Source organism: Grammomys surdaster, unplaced genomic scaffold (genome assembly GCF_004785775.1).
Source record: "Grammomys surdaster isolate TR1022 unplaced genomic scaffold, NIH_TR_1.0 126115, whole genome shotgun sequence".
NCBI lineage: Eukaryota > Metazoa > Chordata > Mammalia > Rodentia > Muridae > Grammomys > Grammomys surdaster.
Window position 1 is genome coordinate 479,552 of NW_021620923.1, and position 11,032 is coordinate 490,583.

Below are 11,032 nucleotides of genomic sequence, written 5' to 3' on the forward strand. Positions count from 1 at the left end.
ATACCGTCATTTACTATTCATGTTGGAAATGACATCCGAATATAAATGCTCAAATGCTAATGTGAAACTGGAGCCAAATACCAGAAGGGAAAGTAAGCAGTGCCTGAAATAATAAGGTTTAAACTACCAAGTTCATGCCATGCCACTGAGCCCTGTATGGCTCAGTCATTCTGGCAGTGCACAGCATAGACATTGTTTTCTAAGCAAGTTCAATTCCCTGCCCATAATACACTATAACAAAAAATTGAAAATGATAAGTTCACTGGAATAAAATGATCGAATAAAGAGAAATAGTGTGTCCTTGTTATAATTTCTGGAAACCCTAATAAATTTTATAAGAGAGTGGGATGGTTAATAGTTTTTAGAATGTTTAAAATGTTGTGAATATGCTGTAGGCAAGGAGGACCTTTCCATCACTTTAAACAGATGGCAAGTTAAGAAATCATTTTGTTTATTGAAAGCTGTATTCATCTAACTATTGGTGCAAGGAAATATTTTATGCTGCCTAACAAAGAAAATTGTTATGAAATTTTCAAATAAACTCAAAATAATCTGTTACCGTTATAATTATTTTACTTCACTATTGGACTTCAAACTAGAAGAACACTCTAACCTGAAGAAATTTAGGTGAAATATTTAATTTTATGTACATATCGGCTGTACATTTGAGGACTTCACTTGAACTGACTCCTATTTACTAGAAATATGTGATATTTGGGTGGAAACCATTGATAAAAATAGCATATAACTAGGAACTAATTAGTATCTTTGTAACAATAGCACCTTATAATGATAAAGTATGTATATGAACTGTCTTCTCATGGAATGGGAAGATATCTTTGCTAGTAAACTATTTGCTTTACAAGCACAGTGACATGAACTCAATTTCAAGAAACTAACCAGCTACAAATGGCAGAGACTATGATGCATGCTTAAGGACAGAATCATGTGACTCATTGGTTTGCCACTGTAGATGATTTGTCAAGTTCCAAATGAGGAAACGATGTTGTTTCTTAAAGCAAGATGAATTGTACCTGAGAAAAGATACCCAAGGTTCCATGTACCTGCACACACACACACACACACACACACACAGACACACACAGACACACGCATGCACACACACAAGAGCTCTTTATTTCTCAATAAATTTCATAAGCCTTCTCTTAATACTCTTATTCAGTAAAAACTCACTACACAGCAACTTGAAATTTTTACAAACAGGGTCAAGAAGTGTTCATTGGTTTAAGAGCTACAGAAAAATTGATCTTAAATATGAACAAGGAAATGTGTCCCTGAAACTACCAAAAGCTTTTCAGTTTCCTCTTAACTAGTTGAGCTTTACAGTCCTAGAAGGGGACATGAACACACAGAAAGACCAACAGAGTCAACTAACCTGAACCCTTGGGGCTCTCAGAGTCTGAACCACCAACTAAAGAACAAACACAGGCTGGACCTAGGCCTTCACACTTCTATGTTCAGCTTGGTCTTCATGTGGATCCTGACCAACTGGAGCAGGGGCTATCCCAAAAGCTGTTGCCTGTCTGTGGGATATACTCTAGCTGGGCTGCCTTATCTGGCCTAAGTGGTAGGGGAAACTCCTGGCCTAACAGAGACTTGAAGTGCCAGGGTCCAGAGATATCCAGAAGGTCCCACTTACTCATAGGAAAAAAAGAAAAGGGGAATGGAGAATTGTGGAGGTGGTTACCTGGAGTGGGACAGTGAGTAAGATGTAAGTAAGATATAAAGTGAATAAGTTAAGATAGATAGATAGATAGATAGATAGATAGATAGATAGATAGATAGATAGTACTTGATGTTTTCTACGTCACAACTGCACTATTTCTATAGGTTCAGAGAATCTTAGCTCCCACAGCTGCTGCCTATTAATGATAGGAGAGGCAGGCAGGTTAGACTTTTCATGTACTTACCAGGCAACAAACTTTAGACTTTTCATGTATTTACCAGGCAACAAACTTTAGCCTCGGGAGACTAAAACTAAGGGACTAAGGAGAGCTGTGTGAACAAGGTTGGCCTCCATCACTTCAACACCTTGAGTGACCAGAGAATTAATTGACCAAGAATGACCAATGAATTAAACTCTTCTCCCTTTACAGTTTTTCTGGGCCATTTTTAGTGTATTTGATGACCTTCTCAGGAAGCAAGGAAATGTGAGACCAGATGTGTTATTATATTAGCGTCTTCAAATACAACAAAGACATCTTTCTCTTTAATTATTAGTTGACTTTGTTGGTCATTCTGTGTGTTCTTATCCCCTTCTGGGACTGTAAAGCTCAACTAGTTAAGAGGAAACTGAAAAATGAAACATGATGTCCTTGCCATTGAGTTTCAACAACAACAACAAAAAAAAATGGAGGACCAAGAAATGCAGATAAAATTAGGATAGATGAGCTACAATAGCACACTGCAATCACATTACCAAAATATCAAAAAGGGAATCCCCTTAGCACTCCACTCATAGAACTTAGGATCGCATGCATGTTGGTGGACCACTGACCTACTTCCTCCACAATGCAATACTAAACAATAAATGTTTAGTATGAATCTAAAGTAAATAGCCTGTTCTTTCTATATACAAATGAGTTATTGCATTGGAAATGGCTTTAATATTACTATTAAAAGACCACATTAATTGCCATGTGTTTTTCTCCCTGTCCATTCTTTACTTATTTTCCCTATTTTATCTCCCTTGTTCCTCCCCTCCCCTCCCTTCCCCTCCCCTCCCCTCTCCTCTCCTCTCCTCTCCTCTTCTTTCATCTCCCCTCTCCTCCTCGCCTGTCTTTATCTCCCTCCTTCCCTCTTTCTCATCCCTTCCTTCCTCTCTCAACATCTACTGATATAAATTAAATTGCCAATAATCTAGTAATTAATGTATATAGTTTGATATTTTCAAGTACATTTTCCCAGAGAACATTTTGGCATGTTATAAACACCTCCTTCACCCAAAAGAAAGTTTTCTTCTCCTCATCCTCAATGTCCATTTCTTTCTTCTGCTTATGCAATTCCCCATCTTCTTGTACTATATAATATAGAGAGAATTGCCTTTTCTGTTTTTTCCTTACAATATATTCATATATTATCATATTCTTTAAGATTAGATTCTTCCACAGAGTATGTTGTCAAAGGGCATTCATGACATTTTTTTTTAAAAAACTTTATTCCTTTTTATTGCCTAACATTACATTCTAAGAGTTTAACCCATTTTGTTCCATCTATACTTTGATAGATATCGGGGTCATATCATTTTTTTATTATTATGAATATTACTATAATAACATGTGATTTTGTGTGTTTAAATGCCTTTTAATTGTTTTTGTCTGTACACTTGAAGTGAAATAGTTGAATCCTAGAGTGAATCTATGTTTAATCTTTGAGGAATTGCCAGGCTTTTTTCCCAAGTGGATGCATCATATTATATACTTACAAGCCATTGGTAATGCATGGCAGGTTCGAATTTTTAACCTGCTTCTTCTCTCTTTCCCTTGTCCCTTCCTCTCCCTCTTTCTCCTCCTCTCTACCCATACCCTTTCTTCTCTCTCCCCCTTGCCTTCTTCTTTCATCTGCTTCTTTTAGTGGTGGTTAAATTAATTGCCCTCTACATGATAAACGGCCATTGTCCCTCTGAAGCATATACTCATCCCTCTTTTTACATTTGAATTTGAACCAAGTTATTAAGGATGTACTTGAACTTACTCTGTCGACCAGGCAAGCCTTGTATTTGGGACCCTTGTTTCTCAGCCAGTGCTAAACATTCCTTTCCTCAATAGTTCCTTATTATAGGCATCCTAGTGGACCGGAAGCCATATCTCCATATGGTTTTTATTTGCCTTTCCTCTACTGACTAGGATTGCTGCATATCATTTAGTGTTCCCACTGATCATATACATATCATTATTGAAACATGTCTATTTAGATCTTTGTCTCTTTTTTAACTGGTAAAACTTGTTTCATGACTGAGATTTATTTTTATAGATTACCCATGTGTCATTCATTAGATTGTATGTGATATGAAGAAGTTTACTCCTGTTCTATAGATTGTATCTTTCACCTTTTTTAAACTGTGCTATAAAGCAAAGCATTTCTTTTCATCTGATGAAGTGTATTTTCTAGGTTTTATTATCATTGATTTATTTCTTAATTCATAAAAGGAATCACTAAATATTAACTCCACCTTTTCTACTGTGTGTCTCCCTCTCATGTGCTGAGGCTTGTGGTCCAGTTTCACTTCACAGTTGTATGTGGTATAAGACAAGGATCCAGCTTTGTTCTTTTTACAGGTGGCTATTCAATTGTAGCATCAGTTTCTAAAATAGTGTTCTTTTCTAGTTAAAAAGTATTGTGTAGTCATGAAAAATCAGTTGATAGATTAATTACTACAACCCAGGTTCACGTCTAAGCAAGAATTTTGACCCAGTGACCAGGGTATTTATTCAGATTTAATGATTGTTCTGTGACACAGTGAGCAACGGAAAGGAGTAAGGCAGATTCCCCAAATTTTTCCTTTTTAGAATAAAAACTAAAAGATTGTAACTTTGTTCTTTTCAAAGATTCTTGTGTTGTCCTTGAGCCGCTGGAATTTCATAGGAATTATAAGTTGACCATGTCAGTTGTATTACTGTTGAATGTAGATTTTGAGTTATGCCATCAGAATGAAACTGGTTGTTGTTTCCATTTTGGCCACATTCCCTTCGCCCTTTACTGTGTTCTACTTTCCGAACTTGAACTATTGAGCTAAAACTTTCCAACTGCTTCAGGTCTGTAGCTGCTAGAGGACTCCTTTTTTATCAGACTCCATATTAAATTCAGGAATACCATTATAGAACTAACATAACACAGAAATTATTTAATTATTAGTAACATAGGATGATATTACTAGTTTAGAGTAGACGCAAACTTTCAATGCTCCAATGTTAGTTTTACATTTATGGAGAGTCTACTTCGGTGAATATGCTAAAACCAACAATTTTAGACTTTTAGTTAATACTCACATTTTAAATTATATTAAATACTAGAATTCAGCTAAAATATGTGTTATATTGAGTGGCTTTAAAATATGTGTTTCGGTTTTGGGGAGCTCAAGATAGTTCAACAATAGCTTAAATGCAATCATGGAACCTCAATTTTATCCCTATAACCTAGGTAAAAATGGATGGAGAGAACAAAATGAACAAAGTTATCCCCTGGTCTCTACATAGGGCTTTAGCATACACACTTACACCTCACTCATACTCCCCCCACACCCACACACACTCACACCTGTATGTAGCACATGCATGCATGTACACATGTGTATGCAGGCAATGTTAACAAACGTATAAACTAAAATTAATGAAATATGTGCTTTCAAAAACAGTGGCTAGGAAATTATAAAATGAAAGCACTGTGACCCACCATAGAAATTAGAAATATTTCTGGCTTTAAGGTGACAAAATCAGTATGATGATCAGTACATGTTATGCTGGAATTGCCTAAGTACATATTAAACTTTGATTCAACAGGTGGCATATAACTTAAGCTTCAATGAAAGAACATAGTAGAACTCTTAGCTATATATAGTTTCAACAATAACATATACGATGCCAGTATTTCCTGAGGATTAATGATCAACTGGAAGAGCCTGTGGTCCTAGGGCCATTAACTCCGGGTGGTCATTAATTCTGTTGGAAATATCTTACAGCAAGGACATTCATTACGATCACTTCGCCTCTCTTAATACAAATTTTGGCTGGAGTTTTGTTTAAACCTTTTTAAAAATTTGAGATCATTCTTTTCTTGTAAAGTCAATGATTAAATAATACACACATTTGAAGCCTGTTCAGACTGTGATGGTGCATGAGTTTTATGTACTTTGGCATTGTTTGGTTTCTTATCATGCTGTAACAGAAGAAATAGACATTTTATTCCTGTTTGTAAGCCAGTTCCATATAATAGAGAGGCAAAATATCAATGCAGATGATTCCCTGAATAGTACCCATTGGTCAGGGATTAAACTGATGATGTCCAAGTTACAGAATGTGGACTGTGCTCTGTACTGATTGCTGTGGATTGAATTTCTGAGGGGATGTCACGGCCTCCAAGATTTATGTTTCTGCTCTCAAGATTCAGGTCAAACACACTGTGATGTGAAATTAAACTTTATTTAACTACTATAAAGCATGATTTCTAGCAAAACCTCTATTTTCAGTTACTTACTAATAGGAACAAGCATCATAATTGTCCTTAATTCATTGCTATAAAGGCCTGGTGTCCATGAAAACAATTAACATTACTTCAATTAAACTTTTAAATGTTTTAGGGAAAAAAATAAATTATTTTTATCTATCCTAAAAAAGTTAGTTTTAAAAAATACACTGACCTTAAATTTTCAACCAAAACATGTGCATATTAAAGATGAATCATTAGCATGTGAAAATATGAGCACAGAGCATACACTTGCTATAGAAGATTGAAGTCAGTAGGAAATAAAACAACTAAACTCCTAGCCCTGCAAGTAAACGAGTAGCTGAAAAGACCATACCACATTAAAGTAGAATGTACAACTAACTCCACACTGCCTAACATGAACATGACGTTAAAAAAAAAAATCACTGTCACATCTGATTGACAATGAAAGTGCCGAAGGCATGCATATTAGATTAGATCTAACCTAATTGGAGGATGTGGGGTGTTTGAAATACAGTAATAGAAGCAGGCGCTAATCTCTGTCATGATATGCCATGTCACCAGTGCTTGAAATTCCATTGGGCAATATTAATTCAAGCAGAGGTCTGAGCTACTAATAAATGAGGCAAATTGAGTCAATTACTAATTTCATGCTTTTATGATTTGGGGTTTAGCTAGATAATATCTGCAATTTAATCCACTACTCTCTAGAGATCTTGACCATTTACAAAGAACATGCTTTCATGGACCTATTCCTGCTCTCCATTTTGTTTAAGTTCCACCCTGCCATGCAGTGGGGGAGGGGAGTGCCCGGCCACTGTGTTATTTTCTCTCTCTCCAAGCTCCATCTCTGACTTCTATTTGATTGAAATCTTCATCAGGCTTTATGGCTAAGTTCCTTGCCTTCTAGCTAAATTTACTCAGTCCCCTTTCTTGTTGGGAAACAGAAATCATGAAAGATGAGGCAGAATTTCTGTGTTTGTATACTTCATTGGAATAGTCAAGGGGTGTAATGCCATAAAGATTTAGGCATCTTGGAAAATTAACCTAATCTCCCAAAGTCCTTTAAATGGAATTCAAATTTAAATTCAACGGGCACCTATTTACTAAGTACTAGTGAATTTGTATTTTCCATTCTTTCCCCACAAAATGGGAATACCTCTTCTCCAAGATTCTTTGTGTCATTGCTAATTACCAAGTTAATTTGGGCATAAATGGATATCCCCCTGGGAATAATTTCAAGTTCCTCAAAATGATGAATTTCATTTCTTTACCAGTTTAAAAAAATGTTTCATAAAAAGCACTTAATGAATGAAAAGCATTTTATTATTACTCTAGAACTTTAACTTTTTAGGAACATGTAGAATTTAAAACAATATTAAAATGATTAGTTGAAATAACTTTCAGCATGAATCCTTTTGTTCTGAAAATTACTCCTGTCTTTCTTTAAAAATGTATGTACAGAGACTGGATTTATGTAGGTTTGGAATATTTTACAATAAACAAACAAACAAAAACAAACCCTGCATTTTGTTGCAGCAAGGGCATTTTCGCTCCTGTCATCTTTTCCTTTCTGAGAACAGAAGACATTTTTTAAACTAATGATATTTTGTGCTCATTTGTATTAACTAAAAGGTAGCATTCTTAGTCTGTTCTTCCCAGTGTTGCAGAGAACCAAATAAAAACACTTTAGATCATGTCATTCCAGCTGTGGTTAGCCTGATTCTGAAGAGGTCAGGAAGGGAATGGATAGTTGCCAAAAATCCTCTTTGGCCAACACCCCACCACCAAAGAGAAGAAGTAAATTGAGAGTTGAGCCAATTATGCGAATAAGTACAGCTGAAAAGCACTTTCCACAAAACTCCATCAATAATTTACCTAGGTCGCACTGTGAAGTGTGAGCAATAATTAAAGTCAGAGATTCAGGAAAAGAAATATTATCTTTCCCTCTCTGGTTCCTTCTCTCCCTCCTTCCCTACCCCTTCCTTTCTTCCTTTCTTCCTTCCTCCTGTTCTCCATTTTTCTTTCCTTTCTCTCCTATCATCTTCCCTGCTTGTGTCTCTTCCTCCTCCCCGCCCCCCCACCCCCGCTTCCATTCCTATCTGTTTTGTTCTTTCCTATTTCTTCTGCTTCTCCAGTGGAGGCCAGCTTTCTAATATCCCTGCCATGCCCAGGGGAATAATTTTCTTTGTTTCAGGAGAACAGGGACATTCCTGCCTTTGATTCTTTGTTCTGACAACAAAGCCTACAAAAAAAATTCTTTTTAACTGCAGTCTGTGCTCTGAGAGTCAAGGATCAGGAAACCAAAAGATGTTAGCCAAAGAGAGCTATGCACTGTATTTCCATAGATGTCATAGAGGGGGGAGGGGGAAAGCCTGGGCCTGATGCTGCTCTCAGAAGCATCAAGTGCCCTGCTGTGATTTTCAGAAAATGAATGGACATAGCATCAAATACTATATAGTAATCCATGATTGACAGAACACATGTGTCCTATTTCTTCGTATTCCTTATATCCCTAAAGTAAATACTAAAATTACTCCACTGTTGTTTCCACTGAGCAACAGAAGGATTGTTAATTTACCAATAGAGAAAACCTTCACTGAATATGAAAACTTTACCGTGTTAGGAAGAGAAGGTACACACAGGATGATGTCCTGTAATGCTTACAGAGATCTTACACTAACCCTACCATTTAAGAACATTGAATCCAATATCATGTTTCCCATGCTATAGATCTGCAACTGAAGGCTCAGAAAAATGACACTAGCTGATCAGTTGACAGATTGGTGAAAAGCATATTTCAGTTCCGTGCAGGGTGATGATGCTTCTAAGCAATATCATGGCCTAGCTGATTTACGGCACAATAGATCAGGCTAAGACTAAGCCATATAATATCTGCTGTCTCTCAATAGTGTTAGGATGCAATTTGGAACTTCTCAAAAACTACCAATCCACATTTTTTTTTTTTTAGATAAAATGTCATTTTTTAGGTTCTGTGTAAATGTTTTAATCATAATGCTAGTTTGGTAAAAGAGCACTAATACAAGACAATGGAGAAAGATGTCAGAGGTAAGAATCAACAGTACTTAAGTGAAAGTGATTCATAGCAGATGTCAAATTTTAACTCTATGTATGTGTGCCCATGTGCAGGCATGTGTATCTACCATGGGTATAGAGTTAGAGAAGATATGTGAATAAGCCTATGCTTACCTTTATTTTACATCTAATCAATTATTCACTTTCATTTCTCCTGAGTCCTATTATTAGCAAAAAGTCATGGATTTAAGTTAATGGACGTTTTAACTGTGTGCTTTCTTTTATTCTATTGAGATGTGATGGACCTCAGAGTGGTTACACCTATTACTGTTCTATCCAACTTATTCAACGGAAATCGTAAAGCTTGTTGAGAAAGTGTTTTGCTTTTGTTTCTCATTGTCTCCCACACACTAAAAGCTGAGATAAAATGCAAGACTGGCATGCAGAATATTAGGATATATTAATATGGTGAGATCATTCAGTCATTCATTATATTTCCCATCTCTCTTGAAAATTCTCACTTGAAAAGTCATAAAGCAACATTCATTAAGCTATTTACTTTTTCATCTATATTTTTCTAGCCATGACATGTGGGGAAGAAACATATGGCCAATGCAAAATGACAACTGATAGAAGCCTAAAACTGTGTAAATAAAATCAAGTTGTCCGAATTTAAGACAACAAATTACACACAGCATTTTTTTTTTGTCAAATATCAATATTCAATGTGTACTGTTACTGTCGAATACCAAGGACCATGGAAGCTTGCTTCTTCCTGTAGGAAATGATGGGGAAGAGTTAATTGAAACTTTTGCATAATATGCTGTACCACAACATTCTAAATCATACAAGTAATTAATCTAAAGGCAATAGGGTATGCACTGTTTTCTGGTTTTTCACTCTCTGTGTGCAGTTTTAAGTCATCAATACCAATTACAATGAAATGTTGTTCATGTTTTTATAGCTACCATCAGCCGGGATTTCTGTTTGTTGAAGGAGGTTGTATAAATCATAATTGTACAGTGCTATTCGGTTTTGCTTTGCTTTTTTGCCCTGAGATTCATTGAGTGTTGAAGAGTATGGGGAGACAATAAACTGGCAACCCAGAGAAAAGCAAAAAGAAAAAAAGCCTTTACTATGGAAAATACAAATAAATCCCTGGTGTTAAATTAGCATATTATGCTTTTAGTCTATTAATATGCACATCATGGGTATCTTGACATTTATTGATTACCCATTAGAAATTAAGTAAGTAGATCATTAGTGGAAGTAGAAAGATTTCAAATCTCACAGACAACTATGTCTTAGTTCAAACCCTTGTGTTTGTGTTCTTCATTCCGGGAAAGCTGCTGACCCCAACTTTGAAGGCATATATCCTCAAAGGCAGGGCTAAGTGAGAGCCTTTAATCATATATTCACTCTGCTGTAAATGAGGGAAAATAGGTACTGGAAAGTGTTCTCCTCTCATAAATACATGTCCAGATAGAGCCTCGAGATCTTCAAGGCAGATGCTTGGTTTTGGTTCTGAGTGTAAAATTCCGACCACCTACAACATAGACTTTTTATTCTGGGAACACGATACACTCTTCCACAGGGAAAGCAATGCATAGTGTTTGGGTCACACACAACTCATGTATTTATGCACTGCTCTCTCAGGAAAAGGACAGCCAGAAAGAGGTGGAGCTTGGCTGCTCTAGCATCTTTTCACTCACCATTACAAACACTTCCCAAACATCCTCAAGGCCATGAACATATTACTAAATACATGTATGCTCATACACATAACATTTCATAAACAGGATATCTCATTTCA